This window comes from Halyomorpha halys, unplaced genomic scaffold (genome assembly GCF_000696795.3).
Source record: "Halyomorpha halys isolate HHAL.00 unplaced genomic scaffold, Hhal_1.1 Scaffold241.1, whole genome shotgun sequence".
NCBI lineage: Eukaryota > Metazoa > Arthropoda > Insecta > Hemiptera > Pentatomidae > Halyomorpha > Halyomorpha halys.
In genome coordinates, this window is record NW_027105010.1 from 719,898 (window position 1) to 733,755 (window position 13,858).

Consider the following 13,858-nt stretch of genomic DNA (forward strand, 5'->3'; position numbering starts at 1 on the left):
CCCAGCACACTACCCCACTGCTCCCGCACCCCGTATGCCAGAGATGACTAGGGAGGGGGATATAAAAATAAAAATTAAAAAAAAAAAAAAAAAAATATGTATAAAAATATATAATTCTAAAGAAGACTCAGAATTATATATTTTTGGAAATGATTTTTTCTGTTTAAACTGAAGAACATGAAAACTGTACCTTCTTTGAGAATCGCCAATATATATGACAGCAATTTTGAAATAAATAAGAATTATTTTTATTGCTAATGTCCTTATATTTATTTATTCAACGAGAATTACCAAGCAGTTACCAAATGTTTAATAAAAACACTGCTTCCAGCTTTTATATTAGCCCTAGTTTGAGTGACACAAGAGGGGTAGGTAGGCTGGAGGGGTAGGTAGGCTCTTTAGCCGCTTATGAAAGAGCGATTAAAAGGAAGTAAGAGGTCGCTATGGCGAAGGTGTTGACGTGAATGCAAGATTGACTGCCAGCACGCCTCATTGCTTCCTAATCCCTCATCCACTCGACGCCATGATTAATTTCGTATTTTTTGCGGCAGCCATGTCTCATGCAGTAGGAAAAACAAAAATGGGAAACGCTATCCGAAATTGAAGAAAGGAAACCAAGGATATTGACGGACGAACGCACCAACAGAATTTGCAAGTTATCCCATATTTTAAAAATATTATAAATTTTAACTTAGAACTCTAGGATGTAATTTGAATTCTTGAATCTGTTTAATAAATTAGCTATCGATTAATAGAAAGAATAAGTAATTCAACAATAAAAAATGTACTCACATCTTATGAATTTTGTATGCAGTTTTTTTCATTTTAATGGTCAAAGTCTATTGGTCCAACTAATGACAAAAAGTGAAATTTAAAGACCTAAATAAAGAAATGAGATCCGTATCAATACAGGCAAAGTGTTTTGTGTTCACCAGTTGATAGTGATATCCCCTACCCCAATTAAGGCTACGTATACTTAATATATACAAAACGCCGTGAGTCAACTCTGAGGTTTCGGAAGCCCTACATGGTCCACTCAGCCTCATGAAGTAGGTACCCTTAATTGAGGAAAAATCTGGCGATCGAGCGTGATTATTATCAGACCAACCCTAACCTCAACCGTTGTCAAGATATGATTTTGTAAAATCAGTTTTCCAAGAAAATCATCTTTTTTCCCCATTATTTCTCTCCTGTAACTGAACATTGTTTAACTTTTATGGGTATTTTCGTAATCTATGGTGAATTTCATATTAGTTAACAACCGATCTGTAGGGAAATATTGCTTCATTAGGTGATAATAACAGAAAAAGTTACGTAAACGAATAAAAATGAATAATTTTCTAGAAATAATAAATGGATTTTGAGAAACGATCTTAGGGTTCCAAATAAAAAATTTCATTTCCAATGTTCTACATAACTTACATTTTTATCCTGGTTTTGGATATCCGGATTTACTCGTTAGACATCGTAAGATACTCAATTGTAATTTTCTTTACCTTAGTTGTTTGCTTGATTGAAATGTGCTATCATTATTATTAACTATTTTATTTTTAGTTATTTTTTAATTATTACTAATAATCATTCTGTCAGCTATGCAAGAAAATATTGCCGAAAAAAACAGATGTAGACTTCGATGAGTCAGTCAAGGCAGAATGTATATGACTTCTTGTACAGATGTAAAGAGTGGTTATACTCAATGACTCAAAAAGTTGGAAAATTTAAAATTTAATAAGTTACTTTAACTGAGAAACAGTTAAACACTTTAATCGAAGATTTTGTAAAAATTAAAACCAATATTAATGATGTCGGATAATCATAAATTTGGATTTTATATATACAATGTTGTTCCTGAATGGAAAAAATATATATTCTTATCATTGCCATCTTTTATTTTTTTACCTTTTTCCTGGTCATTTCTGACATGCAGGGTTTTATCTAGGGGGAACCACCCTACTCTAACCATGGTGGAGGGTCAGGTTTCTATTTCTTGGGTACTTAACAGAAATAAAAGTCGACCCTCTTCGGGCTAGATTCGAACCGGCGCTGCTCCAATTCCGAAGTTGCAAAGTTGCAAAGACTACGCCTCAACTCCCTCAGCTACTGACGGTTATCATTATCATCATTCTCAGCAGGCAAGTAAAAAGCTTAAATCCAAAAGAGTAGGGAAGTTCAAATATTTTAATTAAGTTTGGAAATCCGGCCAACATTGTTCGGAAATTTAGAATTTCACTCCCCTAAAAAATTTTTGTAGCAGTATAGACAGGCTGCATTGACTGTAAATAAAGCTAGAATATTTTAAGTAAATCCGGAATGGCAGCAGAAAACAACAGGAACGTAATTAAAGTTTATGTGAGTAATAACAGTCCAATTTTGTAATATTACAGTATAGGATATGAATAGTGTTTTTATTTTATTATTATATTTAGTTAGAAATTTTGCTTTAACTTATTTTATTTTTATTTCTCTATGTATATATTTTGAATCTGTTTTTCTTATTTTTATTTTTTGGTAAGATTTATCGATAAATAAAATAACTAAATAGAGAAAAAAAAATATCCATATTAAAATTAATAGGTACCTTTAAAACGAGTTAAAAGAAAATAGAAACCATATATTTAGGTTTCTACACATATTTTTTATAATAGAAATCAAATTCTCTTATAAAAATTTGTAATATGTAATTTATCATGTTTTCCTATACCTGCATATTACAGAAGATTAGCACAGAAGAGTAGATTAGGACAATATTAGATAGAATTAAAACACATTAAAACGATGTAATAAAAATCGAATATCCAGAATAATGGTTCTCTATAAATCTCGTAAATATTATGATGAATAAGTCTTGGTTGTGTTCAAATGAACTTACACCGGCACACAAAAAAGTTAATATTATTCCATAATTTTCTTTGAGATTTTTTCGACAATTTTACTTCCGGATTTCTAAATTATTCTGAATTACATATTCGTACGATTCACGAATGAGAAATGAGGGTGTAACAGAGAGTTAACTTGGCCACATTTGCATGGAGTAACTGCTCGAATAAAGCAGATCTTTCACAGATTACAGATTTTCTCCACAGGTCCGTTTGGATCAATTCGACAGAGCTCTTTCCACTCACGTTTCAATTATTTGCATAATTATGCAGCAACAATAATTTTAAATCTACTACACGGGGTATCTACTACAGTTAATGGGACATCATAAATATATTTTGAATAAAAGATTACTGGTATACCGTGATAAATCTAGTTCTATATACCTTATTTGCTCATTGGATAGCGGACTGAATCTGATTGTTTTATGCTTGGTTAAGTGAGAGTGGTCAATTCAATCCAAATTCTTCGTAAAAACCTCAATGCTCCTTACTTTGTCACAAATAAAATCATTCATAAAGACCTTAATGTTCCCTTTGTAACCAATCTAGCCCGAACCAGATATCACTCCTTCCATTACAAACTCCCTAACTACTCAGACCCCCTCCCTAGTTTCTAACCTTGCATCATTTTCCATTCTTGACAATCCTCCGAGGCGCCTAAAAAGAAGATGACCACGAGATCTGCTAATGTAAAATGTCATTAGAATGCTACCAATGGGTATTTGCTCTACACACCTGTAACACTCCATTTTAACTAAGATCAAATTTACTGAATTTATTATATTATATACAGTTGTAAATTTCAAGAAAGTCATTAAAAGAAAAAGATTTATAATTTTTTTTTTTTTCAATTGATAGATTTATTTATTGATAGATATTACAATCTTCCACACAGTTGTGGGCAATAGGTAATAGTGATGAATGATCTCATACATACTAAAATAAAAAAATAAGATTTATAATTAACCGTTGGATTGACCTAAGAAGTATTAAGTGTTCTTATAAATAAATATTTGAATCTTGATCGTGGAAAGTGAAGTATTATCAAGGTGAGTTAAAAATAAATTGATGTTTGGAAAAGAGCAAGTTGTGTCATGCGCGCACCACACCTTTTTTTTTTTTCTCCCAAGTTATAAAGTTTTTTTAATCCTAAAGCTGAGTGATTATCCAGAATTTTTAGGTTGAAGATCGACTCTTCTGACTTTATTGAACTAAGAACGCCGGACCGGAGGGAAACGGATAAAAAACAATATTTAAAAGAAAAAAAATCAGGAAGTTGTAATTTTGTGACTTATTGGTTTTAGCAGGTAAAAAAGAAGCGGCCGTAGAAGGAAGGAATTCGTTGGATTCCTGTCAGTGAAGGGGATGGGCTTGGTTTTGCTCCATACCTCCGGTATTTCATAACAAAATATTTCCAGGTTGCGGTTTTTGCCTCAGCTAAGGTAATTAATCTATGGCTGCCAATCAACTGGGCCACGGGGCATACCATCCCTCGGGCCCTTTTAATATTACTTTTAAAAAATCCCCATTCCAGCCGGATAGAGATAAATATTCCAGGCATCCGAGCTCCGCTTTGAAGGTGGCCCCAACCAAGAATGTGGATCATCCAATTTCCAAGGCCCGATACACACTCAACCAATGACAAAGGGCACGGAACAATATTATAAAGACCGCAGCTTCAAAAAAAGAAGGGAATGATGTTGGAGCTAGGGAAACTAAACCATCGATTGCGAAAATGTCCTGTTAGGTAACCTCTTACTCCTCTTAGAAGTAACATAATATTATGTCTAAAAGAGCAATATATCCAGATGCAGTTAAATGCTTGCGAATGTGGCTTCCAGATTATAACATAGGTATATAGAGGGCAACTCCGCATTATAAATATAATTTGGGGTTCTGTAGCAATAAGAGTAGCTCCATATTTGAATCAGTCTTTCTGATGATGGAAAAAATGAGTAGTCTCAATGTTTAGTTCCAACATTTTCTTTTGGATAAACGCGACTGGACTAGGCTTAATGGTGCAAGGTGAATGTAGCCCCTCTCTTTTAAATAAGCTGGAGCAGTCGAGATGCCTTGCTACAAAAATCTGTAATAATCAACATCTAAAACTTTATCAGTTACAAGAACTTTGTACGTCAATATGGCACAAACCGGGCAACAGGATTATTTATTTTTCCTTTACGATTTTATGCCTGAGTGTATTAAATGCTTAGTTTTTTTTTCAACAATTTTATTTGTTATTTTGAGTGTTGGTTCGATAAGGATTATTTCCAAACTTTTAGGCTACTTCCTTCACTCTTACAAGAGAAGAGCTGGTTCCAGATGGCCCATTATGATTTTTTAAAGCTAATATATTGATTTCAAAAAAATATATATTCCAAGAATTAAAAAAAATGAAAAATCTGATATAGAGAAAACCATTAAATTCACAATATAAAAAGTATATAAGCTATTTTCAAATAGCAGATACGAACTAATAAGGCCATTGGGGGGCCCAATGGACCCGATGGAATGCTGAGGTCGCGAGGTTTTAGGGATCCTTGATTCGCCGTACACGGTGTGTCACAGCATCGTTCAAGATTGAATGGAGCCATGGGCGTACCTAGCGGGGGCAGAAGGGGGTAGCTGCCACCCCCCCTTAGAAGTGAAGAAAAAATTATCAATTTAATTATAAGTAATTATGAGAGATAGTTGACCGTGGATGATAAATGAGGAGAAGATGGTTGGGGTGCGGTCAATGAAAAACACAAATAAGTATGATTAACTTATTTGTGTTTTTCATTAATTATAAGTAATTTTTTTTTCAAGCAAATACTAATTGTAATAACTAATAAGCACTATTACAATTATAATTAATTTTCTTAAAATTTTGATTTCATTCCCATTTTCTGTGCTGAAAGGTCACAACCTGATTGACTATGGCTTCCCCCCTCCCCCATAGTTTTAAACCTGGGTACGCCCTTGAACCCATGAACCAACTGTGAAGCCATTATATTTACCTCAATAGATCCCACAGGAAAAATAAAGTTCAAGTGGATTTGAACAGGAGTCTTTCAGCACAAGAGAACAACGTTGGACCCCCTTGACTGCCTAGCTACTGAGGGAATCATCGTTCAAAGATACAAATGGAATTCGTTTTGAGAATAAAATAGCACACAATAGAAAATAACTTGTGTAAGGAAATGTTGCAAAACAGAATAATGTATGAAAAAATATTTTTTTTAGTAATATAGCCTGGTACTTCAATTAATGTACCTCATAAATATGATTCATTAATTTAGTTTCTGATAAACTATATAGGCAAACGACCCTTAAATACCCGTTCAATTTGAGAAATTCTATATTACCTAAGCTTATAATAATTTAAAAAAATCTTAATTTGTTTACTTATGGGTACTTCAGCATCCTATTAATTGGATGAAAAGGAAATTCAGAATTTGGGTTAAGAAAAAATTATTTTCCCCTGCGAAAGGTCTACGAAGAAAGCATTAACTACATTTAATTACGATTTTTTTTTTTAATAAAATATCTCTTTTAACATTTTGTATATTATTATTCCTTCATCTTTATATTAATGATAAACTCTATGCTAAACCATTGATTTGCTATACTTTCCGTTTGAAAAATAAAATGAGAAAGGAATGTTACAACCTAGTCAGCAGTTCTGCTATATATTACGCCGAGTTTGGTTTATTTCGAACCCGTTTTGAATGGTAATAAAAGGAACCCGATGGTTCGTTGCCGATACCACCAATCGCTGTCTACACACATGCCCGTTCGAAGCCAATCCACAAGTCAGTATTGACGCAATCATCCCACCCACTACGTATCGGTGTATCACTTGAGCTTTTACCAATTGGATAAGTATTAATTAACTTTTTAGGGATCAATTTGTTACTAGGACAATTTTACACGCCCATCTTATCCGCCGTAATGTGATGTGAACATCACCTGAATTATATTTACCGAGGTATTGATGTATTTTTAGAGATGTAAAATCCAAACATTCTTATCTTCTAATTTTACTGCAGTAAAATTTATGATTATTTCTTATTTTGTCCCCTGCTAAATTATTTAAATAATTTATTATATTTTCACATAAGATTAAGTTATTTTAAATTTTTATTATATCCATAATATTTGTTCTAGAAATAATCAACTAGGAGCTAGACAAGCAATTATGAAATGTCTTTGTTAAGCATTAAAGAAATTTTAAAAGAGTTTTTTTTTCACGAAAATATAATACAATAAAAAAAAATATACGCAAATAAATTTGAACAGAGATTTTTCTTGGAAAAAAATATTACAATTTTTTACCGAAACTTCATTTTCTATTTAAAATCTGATTTTTCGGAGTAAATTTTATCCCATTTCATATTTATACACTTCATGAAAATTCTGGATAAAATAAAATAATCCAGTTGGTTTTACAATAAAATATGATTAAAAAATCGAATCTTTGAAAAATCTTTATTATTTGTAGTAAATTGAATAACAATTTGGCCCTACAAAAATTTTATATTTGTCAGAACCGTTTCGTTTGATAATAAACAACTGAAATCGGTATTAACAACAGATCACGTTAATCTTATTACTAATAATGTTATCAAATGTGAGTAACTAAAACATAAATGAGTAGCCGAAAACAACATTTAATATAAATAGTGGTAGATGGAGCTATTCGGTGTAGAATGTTGCAATAGATTCCTAGGCTATGGAGCGTGGATTGGAGAGATGACAAACATTCTTCCGTCTACTATTACCGAACTACCATTATACATTATACATTATATACCTTCAGTAACGAATATTCCCTTCCTAAAGATTCGTTTTTACTGATTTTTAACAAAAAAATTTATTTACATATGATATGGAATATCATTCACATATGCGTCATGAACGATAATTAAAACGTTTCACGGAAATAAGATACAAATAAAACGTTATTATAAAGATATTCAAATGATGCAATAAGTTCCATCTATTTCATATTTAAATGAATACTTAAAAAATATTTATTCAAAAGAAATAATTTTCAAAAATACTATAACAGAAAAATGTTCAATTAACCAGTGAATGCGATGTAGAATGGAGACTTGAATCATCAAAACTTTTTGGAACAAGAAAGACTACAACAAATGTAGTACTCTTCGAAGGAAATCAAACAGTGACAAAGGTCATTAAATGCCTATAAAGTTTATTCAGACTTAATATTTTAGTATCAGGCGCCTTACCCAAGATATCTAATGCAAGAGTCTGAACCACTTTATTGAAGATTATCAAGAATTTATTATACACAAAGACTGAATAGATATCCCCCAAGATACCGGAATTATTTGGAATATTTATGGTTTTTTTAGTAATTTATTTAATGTTTTTACAACTGTATACAATTATACACAACAAGTAAATTTGCTATTAGATATAAAATAACATGATACAAACATTTGGAGAATCTACTCATTGATAAAACTTCAATTACATTACTAGAGAAGAAGATCTTGGGGCCATCTTCTTTTCAGACGCCTAGGAGAATTATCGGGTATTGACGGGGGAGCCAGGTTAGAAAGGGTTTGTGTGGTTGGGAAGTTTATCATGGAAGGATAGGTATCTAGTTCTGGCTAAATTGCCAACATATGGTTCTGATAGATGACTTGATTTATGACCAAGTAAAGGGCATTAAGGATTTTGGTCTGTAAGGATTGGATACGAGGAATTCGAGGGTTCGATTTAAGCCTCAAATATCAACTCCGCATGTACAGATAGGCCTTATCATAGTCAAGTAGACCAGTATTTTCTAATGGATTGGAAGTTTAGACCGTTTGTCCAATAAATGTTGTAATATTCGGAATCGACGAGCAGTTTTCTATCTTTTCAGTCTTGGATGAGGATTTCATGTCAGTCGTTTCTCCAGATGTAGTCCTAAGTAACGGATTTGCTCGACAAGAATGAGTAGAGTATTATTAAAGAATACTGTGGGGCAGGAAGTCATGGGTTTGCGACGAAGGGTGAATATGATTTCGTAGGATTTATTGGAATTTATTTTAATCCTCCAGTTGCAACACCATTCTTCAAGGGTGGTCATGTCGGATTGTAGGATTTGGAATATTAATATTTAAAATCTAATTTTGATCTTGGATTGAAGTTTAAAGCGTGATAAAATTATAATTATGTCATTTTATCTTAATTCTTAGTTTTGATAAAAAATGGTCACAATCACTTTTTTTTTTTTTATATAACTTTTACACTTTTTGTATTTAATAAGTTTCAATATCTGAAGGCGTTTAAGTATTTAATGTAAACTAAATCCTCGAGAACTTAAATTATGCGGGAACTAAAGAACATTCAAGGGTATTTTCCATACCATATTTATAGCGGTTTAAATGAGAGAATAGACCCCATTTTATTATTTTATGACGGTGCAATATAGGAAAAATCACCAAGACAAAGTCCATGTCAAAATTTGTATAATTAGGGACAAGGGATCCTTTTATAGTTAGGAAGATGATAGCTACGAATACTTTATGCCTTGCAACGTTTGGTTCAGTAAAATAAGTATATTATTGCTGTTTATATCACTACACCTGGGATGTCATTGTTAGATTATCTCCCTATCAGATAATTGTTTATGTGTAGTTTCTACCAAGTCAAACTTCATTATTCATTGATTATGAATGTTCCAGAGACAGCCGTTTCATATATGCTATAAACATGTAGTTCATATATGATCATACTCGATTATGGTAAAAATAGTTAAACCTAAAAGCTTCCAAGGAATTGTATACTGGATTTGATTCTCTAAACCTTTTAATTTGAAATAGATCCAGAGATTAATTGCTCTCCGTCATTTTGATCCAAAATGGCGGCCGATTAAAGTTTTTATAAGAATTAAAATCGTAATAATTATAAAATCAAACTCGGATTTTAATTTTAATGAGAATTTTAATTTAATTTTAACAGAACTCTATTTTAATATACATCACTAGATTAAATTACTAAATTAATGGGTAATTTTTATTTCTTCTTTTTTTTTATAGCTAACACATAATAATCTTCAATTTAATTCAGCAATTTAATTAATGTCGTTCAAATTAATTAACTAATTATTTACGTATTGAAAACACAATTGACATTTGTAAATTTTATAAAGTAACTATTTTATGCAAATTCGATCAGAAATTCATACTTTACTGTAAGCTACTATAATTATAAGATAGAGGAGTAAGATTTTTAGTAATTCGAGAATTTCACTGCTAAACATGACTAATTCAATAAAAATTCTATCCATCTATCAATACATTTTAGAAGTGTATCATTTAATTTATAAATATAAATTATTTCAAAGCTTTAAGAATTCCAGTTGTTGGATAAAATTAATTGAATGTTAGAAATTTAATAGCAAGGTTCAAATAGACAATTAATTTTTTATGGAAAAATATCGCGTCAGAACATAATTACTAATTTCGGGAAATAAAAATAATTTATTGAATATGATCACTATTTAACTAGTTATCTTCAAATACATATTTTTATTAATTTATCTAAGTTCAAAAACAACGCAACAACAATAGTGTAATATTGAATAACTACTATAGAGCTAAAATAATATTGTATGTAGTATATTAATAGAAGGAGATAATTGGTAATACCATAATAATAGTAAAATATAATTTGTTAATGGTATGATTATAATTATTTATCATAAGACATTAGGCAATTTCTTTATTCAGGGACTTAATCTCTCGTGAATTTATCAAATCGTAACATTATATTAAAATCAACGTCTATTTTTCGTCAATGTCACATTATATTATATATTCATCTGGACTAATTTTCCTTTGCATTTTTACATTTTTTTCTTCACAAAGCAAGGCTCTGGGACAGGTATTGAGGATGTATGGTCGAAATATCATTATTTGAAAATTAAAAAAAAAAATCTATTAAAATTGTTAAATTAAATCTTCAACAATACATTTTATTTCAGGTAAACTTTATGGTTTAAAAAAAAAATAGATAAATATTCACAGAACCTTTTTCTAGTTATAGTCCATCAAAATTAAGAACTTAAGTTGAAATATAATGAAGAATAATTTGCAAGTACTTAGGTATAACCAATAATAAATAGATAAAATAAAAATATTTCAATATAATTTATTTTGGATACCCTAAGTAAAGCACTGCTAGATCTTAAATCAGAGAGAACCAATTTGACACAAGCCAATAATTTAATTGATACAACCCATCATTGGTATGAAATAAATTTCGACTCACAATATCACTATTTTTGATCAAAAGAAGAATATTTTATATAATTTTAATGGCTAAATTAGTTTTATAATGTAATCTGTGGATTAAAAATAAAAAATACAATTTCACTTTTTTGTCCATTATTCTTAAAACTGTGCATTAGTTGAAAACTCTTTATTTGGTGGATTTAGAGTGAAAGTTGAAAATATGAGATTTAGGTATAGGGAGGTGGAATGTAATAAGTTCGGACACACGTGTTGGGTTGAAACCTGTCGCAAACGAGGTTATGGGATACAAATCATATCGTGGCTCTGCGAGAGGTTTCGTTGGCAGGGGAATTTGACGGAAAGGGACTAAGATATTCGGTATGTAGACAGCGAAAATTGTTGATTAGATAGTGGATTTCTAATGAGGAATAAGTTGTTTCCTGTAATGAGAGAGGTAGAGCTTTATAATCAGGCCATCCAAGGGTGTAAGTTTAAAATTGTTTTCATGAATAAATTAACTGGAGTAAAATTTAAAAAAAATCTGCATGAAGTTAGAAGACGTGGATGCAAAGTTGGGAGGTGAAAAAATATATTATTCCAAAATCGGTAAAGTTTTGCAGAAATGTCGGTAACGATAACGGAATCCGACTAATAATCTTTCTCATCTCGAAAACTAAATAATAAAAAATATAACGTAAAATTATAAGTATGCGTAGAATTGACCGGTTTTATAAACTAGAAATCGAATCAATTCCGTCTTGGTACAATGTAGAAGGCAAATTGGCAATTAAAGTGAGATCTTATCGAGTGAATGATATGAATCAGAACATGAACTAGTAATAGCGAAGCGGTAATATCAGAAAGTGAAAATAAAAACATTTTTTATTCCGTAAAATTTTATGTTAATAAAAAAAAAGTTGAATTTGAAATCAATTTGAGCTTTAAATAAAATAAAATTAAAAAAAGGGGGCCCTCAGAATATTTAGTAAGGATTGCTAAGATATTGTGGTTATGTGTATAACCATAAAAAAAATATCCTAGAAGTCTCTCGAATCACTTGATTCAAAAATACTTGTAAAAAATAAATAAAATTTCATCTAATGAATAGTTCGAAGGTTAAATAACGTGGAACTTATCGTAGGTGAAACGGGCTTGCATTTCATATTTCTATTAGTAGCAAATATTTAAAATAGTTGAACTCTTAAATATTTCGGAATTTTCGATTTCCGATTTCTCTACTAGTTATTCATTATAAGTATATATCATAGTAATATGATAGGTTTTAAGAATTAATAAACAAATTAATGAATAAATATGATAGCAGAAGGTTTTTTTTTATTTACTTTTTAGAACATTTTTGGAGGAGAGAGGGGGGAGGCAAGAAAAAAAAATTAATTGAGGGAAAGGATTGGCCAAAGTTAGGTATGTGAAGCATCCATAAAGGTAGGGTGAGGTAAAGAATGAGTATTAGGGAGACTGTGCCAGTGAGAGGTCAAAATGAGTCAAATTCCTCACCACGCTGGAATTCTTAGCCCCGATTAAACGGGAAGAAATCCCTATAGCCAGGTTTAACCGCAGAATTTGTGGCCTCCCCGCAAACTCCCAAACCTCCCTTTATCTCTTAAACATATTTTCGTTTCCAATTTATAATCCACTATATAGGCACCGCTCTAAAATTGTGTGAAAATACTGCACATCTATCTGAATAATGTTTTGTAAAACCTTATATGAACTGTAGTGGCTGTATCAAAAGGTAAAGCAATATTTATAGCGTTATCACCATTTTTTTGTTGTATATACAAATAAAATTTTAATAACGCTTCTTCTAGAGTTTGTGATATATTGCCAACATTCTGCCTTCGATAGTAAGGGAACTCAAGAGTGTGTCATATGATTTTTCTCACGAGTTTTTTTCATAATAGGTACCCAATTTCTAATTTAATTTAGAGTTCAAGGGAAACCATCCTTACCATAATTCAAACAAAAAGAAAATTCAAACAGAAAAAAAATTCCTTGTTTAATAATATATCGGTGAAGAGTGAAAAAAACGAAAATCATTCTTGGCTTATGAGTGAAAAAATGTCAAAGTTTCTCATTTTTTATTTAAAATTTACCTGGTTATCACGACACTTTACTAACCGCTAGTACCTAGGTAAAGGTAAAACTCCAACAAACTCTTTTTGAATAGTGACATAACAAGAGGTACTGAGGTCCAGAAATCAAAAATCGGATGACACACCTTACTCTCAGGAGAGAGAAAGTTTACAAAGAAAATTAATTTTTTTTTTAGTTTATAAATTTATAACTTTGTAAATAAACGAAAGAAAATAAGCCGTAAATAGATACACAACTATTTAAAAGTCAAGGGCGTACCTAGGATCAAAACTAGAGGGGGAGGGACAAGCCATATTCTATCAGGTTATGACATTTTAGCACGGAAAAGGCGAATGAAACCAAATTTTAAGAAAACTATATAAAATTGTCATAGTGCTTTCTTAGTTATTATAACTAATATTTGTTCGAAAAAAATTTTTTTTATTAAATTAATAATGTTAATCACTAAGTTTTAATTATTGTCATGAAGCAGGACGGGGGGACATACAAAATTGTAAAATAGTGAAGGACAGATGGTGAAACTAACATTGAAACAGCATTTGAGATACGGAAGCAAAACAATAATTAATTTTTATGCATTTATAACATTAATAGATAATGTAATGGTTTTTAAAATATATTTTATATATA

At 30.8% G+C, this 13,858-nt stretch overlaps 1 protein-coding gene across 5 annotated transcripts in view; it reads right to left on the bottom strand.

Moving 5' to 3' along the window:
• onecut overlaps positions 1–13,858 on the bottom strand; it is a 196,024-nt gene that overhangs the window by 172,316 nt on the left and 9,850 nt on the right. The window lies entirely within an intron of this gene.